Source organism: Panicum virgatum, chromosome 9K, assembly GCF_016808335.1.
Source record: "Panicum virgatum strain AP13 chromosome 9K, P.virgatum_v5, whole genome shotgun sequence".
In the NCBI taxonomy this organism is placed as follows: domain Eukaryota; kingdom Viridiplantae; phylum Streptophyta; class Magnoliopsida; order Poales; family Poaceae; genus Panicum; species Panicum virgatum.
Genome location: NC_053144.1, coordinates 39,135,314 through 39,152,983, shown reverse-complemented (window position 1 = coordinate 39,152,983; position 17,670 = coordinate 39,135,314). Strand labels below are relative to the sequence as shown.

General features: G+C 48.8%; 1 long non-coding RNA gene across 2 annotated transcripts; it reads left to right on the top strand.

Moving 5' to 3' along the window:
- The first annotated feature begins 14,201 nt into the window (after positions 1 to 14,201).
- Positions 14,202 to 16,975, top strand: LOC120651354. 2 transcript variants are annotated; one of them, XR_005666140.1, is made up of 5 exons: positions 14,202 to 14,971; positions 15,071 to 15,165; positions 15,348 to 15,400; positions 16,344 to 16,460; positions 16,580 to 16,975. It is a non-coding gene; the product is annotated as an uncharacterized LOC120651354 (long non-coding RNA). The 2 variants fall into 2 exon arrangements; XR_005666141.1 differs by having other exon boundaries at positions 15,336 to 15,400.
- The last annotated feature ends 695 nt before the right edge of the window (positions 16,976 to 17,670 follow it).

The window sequence follows — 17,670 nt, the reverse complement described above, 5'->3', positions numbered from 1 at the left end:
ACGGGCGGAACTTGGTGACGGGGTCGGCGCAGGGGCTCTCCGGGCTCCTGGGTGGCACGACTTGACCCAAGGCGGCCCTGCGGGAAGGATACGGGGGTCAGGGGGGCTCCGGGGTCATTGGCGGCGAGAAATTGCAGTGGCGGAGGTGCTTACCGGCGGCGTGAGGGCTCTGCTCCGAGCGGAGGCGAGGCGGCGCGATGCGCTAGGGTTGCGGCGGCGATTGTGAGGCGAGGTGGGGAGTAGGGGGTCCGCGGGGGCGCTACTTATAGGGCGGCGGCAAACTTGGGCGTGCGTGCCCGGTTTGGGAAGGCCGGCGAGATCTCAGGCGAGGATCCCGGCCTCGGTTGCGCGGGGGAGGAGGACGGACCTGGCGAGCGGGCCCGGGCTGGCAGTGAGAGCGACGGGGCGCGCGGTCTGTGGGAGAGGGGCGCCGACAAGCGGGGCCCAGTTGGCAGGGGCGGGGCGCTGGCTTGGTTGCTGGGCGACGCGGGACGGCCGCTGCGAGAGTGCTGGGCCGGGCGAGCGCGGGCCAGGCTGAGGCAGCGGGGCGAGCGGGGATTTGGGCCAAGCGCGGGAAGCGAGAGGGAGCCTGGGCCGGCCGGTGCACTGGGCCAGGGAGGGAAAAGGGGAAAAGGTAAGGGGCAAGTGATGGGCCGGACTGGGTTGGGTTTTGGTTTCGGGTTGGGCTGGGTTTTGGGTTTTGCCTTTTCTATTTCTTTCTCTTTTCTATTTCTAACTCAAGCTCAACTATTTGAATTCAAAAGAAATTTTGAATTCAAACCCCTATGAAATCAGACAATGAAAACAATGCATCAGCATGAATGCAACACAAAATTTTAAACTTAGTCAAATTTTAATTACTTGTGAAACAAAATTTAATTAAATGCCAGGCTAAACACAATAAACCTTAGAAATAGAATAAAGCCATTTAAATTTATTATTAAATGCTGAAATTTAAATTAGGGTGTAACAGACACGCAGATTCCAGGTACGAGGAAAGTTGGCTCCACGTTACATTGGACCTTTCCCAATTATCAAGAAAGTGGGAACGGTAGCCTATAAGCTTCAGTTGCCTGTAGAGATGTCAGATGTGCACGATGTATTCCATGTGTCCCAACTCAGAAAGTGTCTGCGAGTACCAGAAGAACAAGTGGCCCCAGAAACAATCGACCTGTAAGATGATCTTAGATACCAAGAAGTACCAGTAAAAATTCTAGATACTGTGACGCGAAGAACCCGCAACTCAGCAGTCAAAATTTGTCGAGTCCAGTGGAGTAGACATTCGGAAGTAGAAGCAACTTGGGAGAGAGAAGACGCGCTCCGAGCCGAGTTCCCCAGTCTCTTTAGTAGTGTAACACTCTAATTCAAATTTCAGTATTTAATAATAAATTTAATTGGCTTTATTCAATTTCTAAGGATTTTTGTGCTAGTCTTGCATTTAATCCAATTTTTGTTCCTCAAGTAATTAAAATTTTATCATAGGTTTAAATGTTGTTGTTGCATTCATGCTGGTGCATAGTTTTAATTATTTGAGTGTGGTTTGAATTCAAATTTGTATTTGAATTCAAACTTTGTTTGAATTAGAAAATAGAAAAGAGGAAAGAAATAGGAAAAGAAACCAAACCCAAACCCAGTTGGAAGCCCAACCCGCTGGCCCACTTCCCTTTTCCTCAAACCCAAAACCCAGACCAACCCAGCCAGCTCCCGCACGGCCCGTTCAAACCGTCCGGCCCAACCCTTCTCCTCCTCCGCATAGCCCACTTCCCCTCTTCCCGGGCTTGCCCCCACGCGCCGGCCCGTGCCCTCCCGTGCTCGGCCCAAGCACCCCCGCCGCGGCCCAGCTGGTTCTTCCCCTCAGCTCACCGCCTCCCGCTCGGCCCGCTCTGTGCGACGCCCCGCTCAGCCCGAGCGCCCGCGCAGCGCCCCCCTCATCTCGGCCCGCTCCCTCTCCGCACGCACGGCCCGACCCTGCTCGCCCCAGCGCGTCGCCCGCTCACGCGCCCCCGCCTCTGCTAACTGGGCCCCGCAGGTCAGCACGCTCGCACGCCCCGCGTCCCTCTCAACTCTCACCCGCGCCCAGGCCCACCTGTCGGCGCCATTCACCCCGCAGCCGCGTCGCCCCCCTCTCCCACCGATGCCCCGGGCCCGCTGTCAGCTCCATCTTCCCCGCGACGCGCTCGCGCAACAGAAGCCGCTGACCTCGCCGTGATCCCGCAGCCTCCCTTCCCGAGCCCGGATCCCGAGATCCTCGGCCCTGCCCCTTTTAACCACCCGCGCCGCACCCCTTGCCCTCTCCTATCCACCAGCGCCACCCCGACAACCCTAGCCGCCGCAACAGAGTTGCTCTGCCGCGCAGACTCCCTTGCTCCGCCGCGGACCGGCCACGCCACGGCCTCCCGGCCCCGGCCAACAACCTCTGGAGCTCCGCCCCGTGCCCAAGACCTAGCCCGTGCCCGCTTGCCCCGAGTACTTCCGTGCTACGGCCAGAATTTCACCTGAGGTCAGTCGCCGGTAAGTGTTCCGCTGCCCAATTTCCTCACTGCCTTTGACCCTCCTGCTATCTTGACCACTTGTGCACCTCCGCAGCACCTCGGCGTGTCGATTCGAGGGGTTCCGAAGCTCGGAGGAGCGCCCCCGCACCCGGACCACGTGAGCAGCTCCGAGCGCCGCCGCCGGGCTTGTCGTTGTCAACCCCATGCGCTGCGAACCCGACCGCCCCACACCCTCGGTGAGCCACATCCCGGTCCGCCCTATCTTTACGCAGTAATTTTGGTCGCCGTAGCCCCCTGGAGTTACCGAACCGCCTGCTCCAGCGAGGTCTCGCCGTCCAGAGCCGCCATGGCCGCTGAACTCCGGCTCCGGACCTCCCCAGACACAATCCGCACCTCAGGTGGACTACACGTGCCACGAGCATCCTCCACGGCCAAACCCCAGCCCAAGCGGAGCCCTGGAGCCCCCAGAACGCTTTCTCCGGTCGTGCGCCGCCGTGGAGCGCGCCGCCGGCGAGTCCCGCCGCCGCCCGCGCTTCCCCTTTGCCTGTAGCCGCCCGATCCGAATCTTACGGCCACGATTAGATCCAAAGGCCATCAAACCCGAGCCATCCGATCGAGATCCAAGCGCCCAGATTCAAAGATACCGGTTCGGTCTGGTACATTTGCTAAAGAGCCCCTTAGCTTTTCGAGATTCAACCCGCGATCCATCTGTATGCAAAACTAATTACAGTTGGGCCCAGATTTTAGCAGATAACCCCCTGAACTTTCCCAGAATAGAACCCGCCGTCCTGACTTGTTCTTTTACGAGTTAGACCCTGTTGTTAACGGTTAATTACGTTTAGGCCCTCGGTTTTTGCAGAAAACCCCCTGGAACCTTAGTTTTCTTACAGTTTAGTCCCTGAACCTTGTTTTTAGCCTAGAATATGCGTTTTAGCTCCGTTTTAGGTGTTCTTTATATCCATGCGATCGTTGTAACGCGTATAATAGTTTTAGACTAGTTTAGGGTGCTGTTTTTATGTATTGATGTACTGTTTCTTAGTGTTTTCTCTTGTTTGCATGTATGTATATGATTGTGGACTTGTTTTGGCGTTGCGATCGTGAGTAGACGTTGAGCTACCAGAGAAGCATCAGTACCAGTACCAGGAGCCATCTTCTGAGCAGTTTGAGCAGCAGGAGAACTTTTGAGGAAGGCAAGTATAACATGAACACCACCTATCATTTTAATTACAATTTCATACTGCATTTTAATACCGTATGCCTATAAGGATTTCCTAGCCACTTTATATCCTTTATATATATCCTTTGGGTTGCATTTTGGTTAGTTGTGCTAGGTGCCACGCTATAACACATAATGTTCCTTTTAAATTAATTTGATTAATGGTATATGCAACTTAATTCTGAGAGTGGCCCTCTGTGTGGCTTGAGTGGCTCACTTCTCATTTAAAATGGGTTTTTGTTAGAAATATGGTTTAGGGGGCCAGCACGGTGCTTACTGCCTGGTTGGCCACTCTCCATAAGGACCAGTTCATAGAGCGACAACCTGGGACAACAGCGCTACCACAAGACTGGAATGGGACGGTCTTGGCGTAATAATTAGGTCTTTTTGGTTTGGAGTAACTTACCGACGGGGCAAGGGTGGTAAGCTTCTATGTCCCTCGTACTGAGTGGCCTCGTCGATGACGCCCACTAGACCTGCTCCATAGTCGCCGATCCAACCCTCGCGGTTACTCCTTACCAACGAGATTCTTTGTAAAGACCTCGTAGTGAGTTTGCTAGTCATCTCTCCTAAGGAAGTGTGATGAACAACTAGCGTAGCTCACGACTTGTGGGTAAAGATGTGCAACCTCTGCAGAGTGTAAAACTGGTATACTAGCCGTGCTCACGGTCATGAGCGGCCCAGATCCTCCTTTTGATTAGTGGGGTTAGCTCCTTCCGACGAGGGGGTGCCTCTCGGGGTTACCTTGGTGGTTTTGGTTTGGTTCTCAGTAGTAACATGATTAATCTTGATTAATTACTATGTAACTGGGTTTAAGGTAATTCATCAACTTGTAGTAAATAGATTTAATAAGATTTTGCCAGGACTTAAAAGCTAATGCAGTCAGTCAGCCAACCTTAGAGCCTCATAGTTTGTGTTATACTTGTTGAGTACAAGTTGTGTACTCACTCTTGCCTCTTCTCTACTTTTTCTTCTTGGATACGCTACTGCTGCTCAGTTCCTGCCGACGCGAGGGAGTTCGCTCAGCGCTTCCAGGACTACGAGGACTTCTAGGTGTTCGTCTCCCAGTCGACGTCCCTGTGGCGCCCTGCTCAGCTTCGGAGAGTTTTATCGTATTTGTACTTCGCTTCCGCTGTATCAGACATTTTTGTCATTAATGTAATAAATAACATTTGTATTCGCTTTATTATATCTTTTTACGTGATATGTGCTATGATATATTGTTCATTCTGTTGTATATACGTGTGACTTGATCCTGGCACATATATGATTGCTCGGTTTATGTCCTTTTTATAAACCGGGTGTTACAGAGTGGTATCAGAGCCGTATCGACTGTAGGACGAAGCCTAGATAGAACTGGTCGAGTTTTAGGACTTCTTCTCTCCAATCCTTGCTTGCTGAAACTATTTTACTATTATACCCCTTGAATTCTATGACTTTTACCCGTCCTGCCTTGATTTCTATCTCTATAGAATAGTTTTCGTGGATCGTGGCCTAAATCAGTTATCTGACCACCATGAGTATTAGCTAGGCGACCCTTTTATAATAATACGATAGCACGTTCTGCGACGCGCTGTGTTAGTCAAGTTGTGTGTTAAACTCGGCTAAGTTGTGAAAATTGTCTGCTTGTTATTATACTACATGTTTGATTTGGATTTTTGAATGATTGCATAGCTTAGTTGTTTAAATTTGTTTAATGAAAAATCAGTTCCTAAGTTAAAGATAATTAATTAATAAAATGAGTTAGATCGTTGGGGGTAAAACCATCCACTCTATCCTCTCTACCTTATCATGCCTTGGGTTTCTGTCTTGTTGAGAAGAAGGATAGCGCGAAGAGAAGGTGATATCCAGAGATTCACCGACGAGGATGTCGGTTTCTGTAAGGGGGTAGGGATGTGACACCCCAGCCTACAGATAATACTAGAGAATTTGAGAATCTCTCAGACGAGGCAGAAGAGTTATGCTATAGTTCCTTTTTCCCGGATTTATGTAACACCTATCTGGAGTTTTTCTCTCTTCCTTGAACTTACCAATCTGTGTTTCCTCTTTACCCAGCTCAGATGTCGGCAGAACAAAAAGGCCTTGAAGACAGTGCAATGGGTGATGGTGTTCATGCAACAGTTTCCGTGAAGCAGCCGACGATGATACAAGATCAGTCTTCGCAAACAACATACCATCCGAAGAATGGTGAGAAAGAATGCCCGTGTTGCCAATTCTATGGTGTCCCTTGTCATCAAGTCGGTGCGACTGAAGATGAAGCCACAACTAGGAGGAACCAGAGGTTGTTCTCCAGTACGAAGAGGAAGAGGTCTCATCAGGAGCAGCTAGCAGAGGATTCCCTTTTCCTTAGTCCATCGGTCGAATAGCTACAGACCATCCAGAAGAGAAAGGATCCTAAGTGCTCTAGAGATGCATAGGTCGAGAATCAAGCTCTCCATGATTATGTTGATGGGTTGACTATCACTATGAATGTGATTCAGCCACGCGGTCGCAAGGAGTCCAAAGAGCAAGTAGCAGAAATAATGCAAGATGCGATGTTAAGTTCACAGGGAAGTCAACCAAGTAGCTCCATTCACCACCACCGCAAGTGCTACTAGTGCGGACAAAAAGGTCATTATGCCAAAGGTTGTCCTCAGAAGCGCCTTTCACCGGCTCCACGGCAGGCGGGACAGCAGGGGCGCCCAGCTCAGCCCAGGACGCCAGCACAGGGCAGAGTGAATCACGTGACGGTCGAGTCAGCGGCCAAGGCTCCTAACGTGGTTATTGGTACGTTCATGGTCAACTCCCATCCAGCTACAATGCTTTTCGATACTGGTGCTACTCATTCATTCATCGCCAAGTCATATGTTGAGCAGCATAGTTTCTTTACCACCCCATTAAAGAAGTATCGGCTAGTCTCTTCACCGGGAGGGGAGTTGAGATCCCATATTGTTAGCCCTTGAGTCAGTATAGCCATAAGGGGGGCAACGTTCAGTACTGCTCTGAGGGTGCTAGACACCAAGAGTATCGATGTGATTCTGGGAATGGATACTCTTGCCAAGTGGGGAGTCAGAGTTGATTTTGCTCATAGGGCAGTTCACTTGACAGCATCTGATGGCCAAGAAGTGATAGTCAGTGCTACAGATCCTTCTGGTTCTCTTCATCAGATGGAGGCTAGACCCATGGATGGTATTCGAGTGGTGTCTGAATTCCCGGATGTCTTTGCGGAGAACTTGTAAAAAGAAGGAAGAGGAGTTGATGAAGACATATCATAATCCCTTTGCTAGCCAGCCCAGAATCTCGGGACGAGATTCCTGTAAGGGGGTAGGATTTGTAACACTCTAATTCAAATTTCAGTATTTAATAATAAATTTAATTGGCTTTATTCAATTTCTAAGGATTTTTGTGCTAGTCTTGCATTTAATCCAATTTTTGTTCCTTAAGTAATTAAAATTTTACCATAGGTTTAAATGTTGTTGTTGCATTCATGCTGGTGCATAGTTTTAATTATTTGAGTGTGGTTTGAATTCAAATTTGTATTTGAATTATAACTTTGTTTGAATTAGAAAATAGAAAAGAGGAAAGAAATAGGAAAAGAAACCAAACCCAAACCCAGTTGGAAGCCCAACCCGCTGGCCCACTTCCCTTTTCCTCAAACCCAAAACCCACACCAACCCAGCCAGCTCCCGCACTGCCCATTCAAACCGTCCGGCCCAACCCTTCTCCTCCTCCACACAGCCCACTTCCCCTCTTCCCGGGCTTGCCCCCACGCGCCGGCCCGCGCCCTCCCGTGCTCAGCCCAAGCACCCCCGCCGCGGCCCAGCTGGTTCTTCCCCTCAGCTCACCGCCTCCCGCTCGGCCCGCTCCGCGCGACGCCCCGCTCAGCCCGAGCGCCCGCACCGCGCCCCCCTCATCTCGGCCCGCTCCCTCTCCGCACGCACGGCCCGACCCCGCTCGCCCCAGCGCGTCGCCCGCTCACGCGCCCCCGCCTCTGCTAACTGGGCCCCGCAGGTCAGCACGCTCGCACGCCCCGCGTCCCTCTCAACTCTCACCCACGCCCACCTGTCGGCGCTGTTCACCTCGCAGCCGCGTCGCCCCCCTCTCCCACCGACGCCCCGGGCCCGCTGTCAGCTCCATCTTCCCCGCGACGCGCTCGCGCAACAGAAGCCGCTGACCTCGCCGTGATCCCCGCAGCCTCCCTTCCCGAGCCCGGATCCCGAGATCCTCGGCGCTGCCCCTTTTAACCACCCGCGCCGCACCCCTTGCCCTCTCCTATCCACCAGCGCCACCCCGACAACCCTAGCCGCCGCAACAGAGTTGCTCCACCGTGTAGACTCCAATGCTCCGCCGCGGACCGGCCACGCCACGGCCTCCCGGCCCCGGCCAACAACCTCTGGAGCTCCGCCCCGTGCCCAAGACCTAGCCCGTGCCCGCTTGCCCCAAGTACTTCCGTGCTACGGCCGGAATTTCACCTGAGGTCAGTCGCCGGTAAGTGTTCCGCCGCCCGATTTCCTCACCGCCTTTGACCCTCCTGCTATCTTGACCACTTGTGCACCTCCGCAGCACCTCGGTGCGTCGATTCGAGGGGATCCGAAGCTCGGAGGAGCGCCCCCGCACCCGAACCACGTGAGCAGCTCCGAGCGCCGCCGCCGGGCTTGTCGTCGTCAACCCCCTGCGCTGCGAACCCGACCGTCCCGCACCCTCGGTGAGCCACATCCCGGTCTGCCCTATCTTTACGCGCTAATTTTGGTCGCCGTAGCCCCCTGGAGTTACCGAACCGCCTGCTCCGGCGAGGTCTCACCGTCTAGAGCCGCCATGGCCGCTGAACTCCGTGCTCCGGACCTCCCCAGACACAACCCGCACCTCAGGTGGACTACACGTGCCACGAGCATCCTCCACGGCCAAACCCCAGCCCAAGCGAAGCCCTGCAGCCCCCAGAACGCTTTCTCCGGTTGTGCGCCGCCGCGGAGCGCGCCGCCGGCGAGTCCCGCCGCCGCCCGCGCTTCCCCTTTGCCTGTAGCCGCCCGATCCGAATCTTACGGCCACGATTAGATCCAAAGGCCATCAAACCCGAGCCATCCGATCGAGATCCAAGCACCCAGATTCAAAGATACCGGTTCGGTCTGGTACATTTGCTAAAGAGCCCCTTAGCTTTTCGAGATTCAACCCGCCATCCATCTGTATGCAAAACTAATTACAGTTGGGCCCAGATTTTAGCAGATAACCCCCTGAACTTTCCCAGAATAGAACCCATCGTCCTGACTTGTTCTTTTATGAGTTAGACCCTGGAGTTAACAGTTAATTACGTGTAGGCCCTCGGATTTTGCAGAAAACCCCCTGGAACCTTAGTTTTCTTACAGTTTAGTCCCTGAACCTTGTTTTTAGCCTAGAATATGCGTTTTAGCTCTGTTTTAGGTGTTCTTTATATCCATGCAATCGTTGTAACGTGTAGAATAGTTTTAGACTAGTTTAGGGTGCTGTTTTTATATATTGATGTACTGTTTCTTAGTGTTTTCTCTTGTTTGCATGTATGTATATGATTGTGGACTTGTTTTGGCGTTGCGATCGTGAGTAGACGTTGAGCTACCGGAGAAGCATCAGTACCAGTACCAGGAGCCATCTTTTGAGCAGTTTGAGTAGCAGGAGAACTTTTGAGGAAGGCAAGTATAACATGAACACCACCTATCATTTTAATTACAATTTCATATTGCATTTTAATACCGTATGCCTATAAGGATTTCCTAGCCACTTTATATCCTTTATATATATCCTTTGGGTTGCATTTTGGTTAGTTGTGCTAGGTGCCGCGCTATAACACATAATGTTCCTTTTAAATTAATTTGATTAATGGTATATGCAACTTAATTCTGAGAGTGGCCCTCTGTGTGGCTTGAGTGGCTCACTTCTCATTTAAAATGGGTTTTTGTTAGAAACATGGTTTAGGGGGCCAGCACGGTGCTTACTGCCTGGTTGGCCACTCTCCATAAGGACCGGTTCATAGAGCGACAACCTGGGACAACAGCGCTACCACAAGACTGGAATGGGACGGTCTTGGCGTAATAATTAGGTCTTTTTGGTTTGGAGTAACTTACCAACGGGGCAAGGGTGGTAAGCTTCTATGTCCCTCGTACTGAGTGGCCTCGTCGATGACGCCCACTAGACCTGCTCCATAGTCGCCGATCCAACCCTCGCGGTTACTCCTTACCAACGAGATTCTTTGTAAAGACCTCATAGTGAGTTTGCTAGTCATCTCACCTAAGGAAGTGTGATGAACAACTAGCGTAGCTCACGACTTGTGGGTAAAGATGTGCAACCTCTGCAGAGTGTAAAACTGGTATACTAGCTATGCTCACGGTCATGAGCGGCCCAGATCCTCCTTTTGATTAGTGGGGTTAGCTCCTTCCGACGAGAGGGTGCCTCTCGGGGTTACCTTGGTGGTTTTGGTTTGGTTCTCAGTAGTAACATGATTAATCTAGATTAATTACTATGTAACTGGGTTTAAGGTAATTCATCAACTTGTAGTAAATAGATTTAATAAAATTTTGCCAGGACTTAAAAGCTAATGCAGTCAGTCAGCCAACCTTAGAGCCTCATAGTTTGTGTTATACTTGTTGAGTACAACTTGTGCACTCACTCTTGCCTCTTCTCTACTTTTTCTTCTTGGATACGCTACTGCTGCTCAGTTCCTGCCGACGCGAGGGAGTTCGCTCAGCGCTTTCAGGACTACGAGGACTTCTAGGCGTTTGTCTCCCAGTCGACGTCCCTGTGGCGCCCTGCTCAGCTTCAGAGAGTTTTATCGTATTTGTACTTCGCTTCCGCTGTATCAGACATTTTGTCATTAATGTAATAAATAACATTCGTATTCGCTTTATTATATCTTTTTACGTGATATGTGCTTTGATATACTGTTCATTTTGTTGTATATACGTGTAACTTGATCCTGGCACGTGTATGATTGCTCGGTTTATGTCCTTTTATAAACCGGGTGTTACAAGTAGTGAAGCTGAATCTCGGGGACGAGATTCAACCTAAGTGGGGTAGGTTTGTAACATCCCTGTTTTCATCACTATTGAAAGAAATGCAAGACAACCCTCAAGAACATTCTCCACTAAGAAAGAGTGAGATATTTTCTATGGAGTACTCTAGAATTAGTAATAAGTAAAATTTTGAAAATGTTAGAATATTTTCGAATTCTCTAGAAGGGGGACACTTGTCCTAATACCATGGCTTTCCTTGACCTATAAATAGAGCCCCCCCTCCTTGGCATGGCATCCATCCATGAGCAAGGTAGATGAGTTGTGGTAGGGCTAGAAGGGTGAGTGCTAGGCTAGCCACTTAAAGGTGTGTGTTCCTTTGTAACTTTGTTGCTCCAATAAGGTAAGTGTCTTTATAAGTGTTAGTCTCCCGGTTAAACTTAAGTACTTAGTGTATAAAGTTGTGATCCATCGAAGGTTGGCTCTGCCACCCGGGATCACAAAAGGGTCTGGGTTTCATCGAAGGTTGGCTCTGTCACACGGAATCCAGCTTCATCTGTTGGTAGGCTCGGCCTCCCGGAAGCAAAAGGCGGCTCTGCCGTCAAAAGGACCCGGTACACTAAGTGACTAGAAGCTGACCGACTCTGAAGTGAGTTGGTGTGTCATAGGGGTAGATCCTCAACTTAGTGGGTATTAGGGCCACCTCAATTTCCAACAATCACTAAAATAAAACTTATGTTGCAATTAAACTAGTAACGTAAAATAATACTAACGTTATATGAAGTATTACATAACTACTAGGCAAACTATTTTATACTCTTGCCTTGCGATAGTACATTCGTTCCCTTCAATAACCAGCATTCGCATGCTTGCACCTATGACAAAAATCATCTTGTCTCTTCCCATAGAAGCCTCTCGAGTCACCGTACCACGCCATAATTCTCAGACAATCATGACAGCGCCTACCTCCTGCGCCATAACTTCATCATTCCATGGAAGCCACAGAGTACCCACACCATTGACCTAGAAATGACCCGTCATGGCATCACTCACTCCATTTCCTAGAAACCGGCAAGAGTGCTCACAATATTAAATAACCCATCATGCAAACATGGCGGCACCCACTTCGCCATAAATCGGGGTCGTCGCGCACAGTGCCGGCCGAGATTTTTTCTCCGCCGCGCGAACCGCCTCACCTCGTCTATAAAAGAAGCCGACGCACCCTCCCTGCCGTCCTCACCCGCGCTCGCTCTCGCTCGCGCACGCGCGACACGCCAGCCCCACGACGGGACCGCACACTGCCGTCATCACAACGCCGTGCCGCCCACCTCCGCGTCCCCACCTCGCCACGCCGCTGCAGCGTCCTCGCCGGCTTTGCCGCCTCGACGCTCGTGCCTTCAGCACTGCCACTGTTCGCGTTGATGACGAGCTGACGCAGCCCACGCCGTCGCCCGTCCCTGCGCAAATCCGCCGCTGCTCTCCTCGCCTATAAAAGGAGCGAGGCCGTGACGAGCCCCATCATCAGCCCAAGCACACCGAGCTGCTTTGCTCCGCTAGCTGAACCACTCCTCACGAGCCCAGCTCCCTCACGAGACGAAGCTCCAACAGTTGACCCTCTTCCTCGAGTTGTTCCGCGCCAAGGTGAGATGGGAGGAAGCTCCCCAACCATTAACTCCACAATACTAATAAAGGCCCAAAACACCCACCAGGCCGTGAGTACTTAATCCAAATCATTCTATTTTCGAAATTAAACACCAACCAATACTGTAAACTCAATATCTCATTCATATAAACTCCTTTTCATGTAACTCTTTTTCCTAAACTCTCCTCAAATCATATACTATCTATTCCTCCTATTTTCATATCCATTTGAGCTTATTTTATAGCTTCCTTGTGTTTGTTTGCCGGTTGTGCCGTTTTCGCCCGTAGATCACGGAGTGACCGAGGAGGAGCCTGCCAAGGAGTACGAATGCCAGTACCGCGAGCCGGAGCCAGAAGACCCGTACCGCGAGCAGGAAGCTGCCGCAGCCGACGCGTACGTAAGCGAAGGCAAGTTTCATCGACCCCTACGTGAGCGGACATCCATGTGAGGACATCTAGTTGTAGCCCTAGTTTACGATCGATTACATATACCGGAACTTGAGTGATTGTGTGTGCTCATACATGCATATGAGTAGTTATGCATATCCAGAGTTGAGACTAGGATATGAAGGGTTTTGGCTGAGGCTAGGACAGCTGGGTATGCTGGAGCCGGCGCTACCGTGGTGGTAGACTGGCAGGTGAGTGCTACCGTGGTGGTAGGCTCGAGTTGACATGTTGAGGGATGGTTGTTGCCCTGGTGAACCATAAGGACCGAGTTGTTTTGACATCTCACCTAGCTTACTTTAGTACGACCACAGGTTCCGGTATGGGCCGGACTTAGCCTAATCCCACTAGTTAGCCTGACGGTCGCAGGGATGGTTTACAGGTATAGACCTTTGGGGTCAGGGCCCGAGAGTTTGTGCGGCCAGGCTGAGGCGTGACCACGGCTGGGTGTCGGCTATGTCGGTTGTCCGTTCGGGCAGTCGAGCTTGTGGGTACAGTGTACGACCTCTGTAGAGTGTATAATCCATTCGAATGGTCCGTGTCCACGGTATGGACAGGCTACGGTGTGGTCCTGACAACTAGTGAGCTACCTACTGTGGGTTGTGTTGGGAAGAGTTGCATACCATGAGTTGCATTGCTAATGCATTGTGCTTAATGTGTATCATGCATGTCATTCCCCTCCCGTAGGGCGAGGTGGAGCTTGCTGATTACTTTTGTACTCACCCCTGTTGATTTTCTCCAGAGGATCCTGACTTTGTGCCAGAAGACTGCGAGTAGATCGTGTCTGCACCCAAGCTTTTCGAGTGGAGCCATGATGGATGAAGAGCTAGTCCTGCATGTCGTTATGCTAGTTGTTATCCTATGGTTGTTCTGTGTAGCTTTGTGTTGTCACTTTACTTCTCATGTACGTGTTAAATAAAGCTCTGTATGACTCTGGACTCCACTTGATGTAACATGTATTATGACGGAGACTTAATTCGGTAAATAATACATGGTTTAGCCTTGATCTTCGGGTCGGGGCGCTTCACGACATCTTCATTTTCATATGTGTTCTTCATATATTCCAGAGACTCGAGTTATCTTGGTTTCAATTCACAAATTCTCTTACTCGAAGATGGATTCTTTTTGCACATTGTTCTGGTAGATTATGCACGTGTACCTATTGGCTACTCTGCAGCATGGTGTCACGGGAGAGAAGGTTACATATGGTTTGCTTGATTTGGAGTTTGTGGCCGATTGAAGTTGGCCAAGTTTGGTCTACATGAAAGCATTGGCTTGGTAAGAAAGTGGAAGCAGTACCGAGTGACTTCGTTTTTGTGGTACCCGGCGGCACGGCATGGATCCCGGCGCGAGCGGCGGCCCCCTGTAAGGGTGCACGCCCCCCCCCCGGCGGCACGGCCTGGATCTCGGCGCGAGCGGCGCGGGTGAGCGGCGGCACGCCTCCCCCCCGGCGGCACAGCCAGGATCCGTGCAACGCCGGCCACCCGGCGATGGCGCGCGACGCAGCCTCCCGCGGACGCCCATGTGACGGCATCGAGGCCGCGCGGCGACGCCCCCCACCCCCCGGCCAGGGCACGCATGTGTACCTCTGTCACCTGCCAACAGCAAGTCTTCGGCGAGCTGCGATGAGTACCTCCCCACTTTTCATTCTTTGGTTGGAAATTATCAATTTATCTGCATATGACTAAAAAAATAGTTTTACTTGCATTGTCAATTTATCATGCTGCATTATGTAGGCCTCTTACCAGATTGATTGGGAATTTACTTGTAAATGAAGTATTCCTCTTGGTTTAGCAATATGTTAGCATGATCTTTTTTTGGGAGGTGGTGGGGGCTATATAAGCTCTGACCAGTGATATATCATTAGCATTTTTTTCTGAAATTCTGAACAATGGCCATTTACTTTTTGTTTGCCGGTTCATGTATTCCATGAATATGATTCACTATCACTAGTGGACAACCTGTTCCTCTCTCATGATGACCACATCAACTTGTTCATGGAATTGTTATCAACGACCTGATAGCTCTGATGATGTTAGAAGTTTTGGAACCTCAGTGCAGTTGTCCCAATTTCAGGCCATCGAAAGTTGAATTCAATTGCTCATTGAGATGATGGTGCTTCAAATCTTGTCGCTGTCTTGTAGGCTTGGCAATTTGACTGGTAATGGATCTTTACATTCTGCTTGGACATGGGTTAGGCTGCTGTCATACAAAACTGCAAATGGGTAAGGAACTTAATGCTTTGCATAGAATTTGGTGTTCTAAGCTTTATAACAGCAACTGTGTTCCAAAACTAAGCCTGAAAGTTATAATGCTTATGTTAGCTGAATGTTGCTATCATGATACGGTGATTCAGTGCAATGGTTCAGAGCAACTAAGATAGCCTGAAAAGGAAGAGTCTAGTGCTGTTGGTCAGCAGGTATGATTCAGAGTAATGTTACCAAGCAGTTGAGAAAGAGACTCAGATTCAAAGTTAGAGATAGGTTTACTACTGATAGAGTGATAGGAGGCATGCTGTTAGATTTGTTTGTAGATTTCAAGCTTCTCTTAAGTTTCACTTCATACCTCAAATTCTAAAATGGCTGTTAGATTTGTTTGTAGGAAGGTTCTTGCTGGATATTGCACTGTCTACTTCTAAAATACCTCAAATTCTGGTAAGCGCGTGCATAAATAATCTCAAATGTTAGATTTATTCAAGTTTACAATTTCTGAAGAATTGATACTTTGACTGTTTGACATGTTAGAAAGAAATCAGAATATTTTTTAGATGTTCCTGCAGAGTCTATGGAATTATTGATTGGAGTTACTTTAGAGGGTAGCAGTGGAGGTTAGCATCTGTCTGAAGTAGAACACTTTTAGATGGCAGTGAGGACTACTATGTGGATGCATATATGAGACTGCTACTTTAGAACTGGCTAGAGTAATAATCGATCCTTATTTCTAGAGAGAGCGCTTATTGAAAATGGTGGTTGAATTATGGTTACAGAGTGCCTCTGGCCGCTTAACACCAATGGTGGTTGAATTATGGATTGGAGCTATCCCATGTTGGCTATTTTTTTATTCTGAATAAAATTAGCTTCAGAATAGATTTTTTTATATTATTTTTGCTACTTGTAACCTTGTATGTCTATATAGGTTTCCCAAGTTGCCAAGGTTTTGACCAACATTCACTTATGTGTTTAGATTAACAATCATTTTCGCGCAAGCCAATATATACAAAATTATTTCATAGAAACTTAAAAATTGGATACTCTGATAGTCTGATGGCTATTAAGACTATTGGATGATGCAATAAAACATTTCCCACGTCACAGCTGGCTGTTAAGACTATTTGAATTCTCTAGCCAATAACTGAAATCAGTACTATCATGATTCATTGAGTTTGTCGTGGGTAAGGAACATGTGTAAGGACCTGCACTCAGGCATTTACATGCAACACAATTAGATCCATTCTACCGCTGGTATTTAGCTGATGCTAATCCTATTACCTTATCTAGATAGAGTAATGGGTATCTGCAAAGGCAGTGAGCCTTGACCTATATTGGTGCTGGCAAGTTTTTACCACTTGCTCATCGGTGTGTCTGGTTTTTGTTTCAGATGACACTTATAGCTTTGCGAGAGCAGTACCTGATTGAAGCTCACAACAAAGCTAACTGGCTGTGTTGAAAGCACAAACTGCATATAAAGGCTATTCAACACCATTTAATACTTATGGTAATAAACCGGAAGCTGTACTTTTCATGCTTTATGTTGATCTACCTTATTCCCCCCATGTTTTTTTCCTTGATTTCTTGTGTAAACATTTTTCTTACCTAATCCATTGTTTCTTGCAGGTAAGAGCCCGAAGGAAGTGAATATTAATGAACCTGGAACAAGCAGTTTGCAGTGTCAACCCAGCAGCTAATAGAGGCACTACTGGTTCACCATTCTCCTTGGTCGAGGTAGAGAACTCTATTGTGTGATTGTTTTTATGTTAACCTCCTTGCCTTTTTCTTTTGTCATCAACACCATAAATCACAAGAATGTAGAATTGCATCTGTTTGATTCTCTGGTTATACAACCTTTGCTTCTTGCATATCTCAGTTAGCAAAAAAAGAAATGCTGTATTATACCTCTCTGTTGATGTCGGACTTGAATTCTTATAAAAGTTTACTTCCTACGGACGTAAAAAATTATCTTAGCCGCATCGTAGGAAGAGATATAAAATAGAATATAGTGTACACTTGTTTGAATATTCAGTTGACCTTGGTGACAATGGTGAATATTTCTTGGCATATTTGCATCTTTTTATAATTGAATCTTTAGCTCAGACTATTGGTATCCAGTTGGATGTTTGATTTGCATTATAATTTGTTCTTGTATACTCTTTTTCTGCGTTAAGAAAATCAACTCCCGTAGCAATGCATGGGCATTCAACTATTTATTCTAAAAATCAATTTAGTTCATAGAAAATACACGATACTCCAGACTCATGTTCGGGCATCCGATTGAATATCCGGAGAATCCGGGTACATATGTTCGGACATTCGATCAAATACCCAGATACTTCGGAGTATTATGCTAATCCACCTCTACAATTTTCTGAAATATTTGAAAATTACTTTCAGAGGCGGGTGAGGAGATGACCTGCCCTTAAAAATGCCATTTGTAGGGGCGGGTCACCCCCTCACCCGTCCCTAAAAATGGACCCATTTTTAGGGGCGGGTGAGGGGGTGACCTGCCCCCACAAATGCATTTTCAGAGGTGGGTCGGTTGCTACAGTAATCGAGCACCATTGCAGGAACGGGTGAAATTTTGGTTCGTCTCTAAAGAAAAGTCGAGGCGTTCCTACAAATCATTTTTGTAGTAGTAAAAGAATGTGCAACCTGTTTGCAGAAATAAAATAAAAAGAGATCTTCAATCATGCAAACAATATTGTGTTATT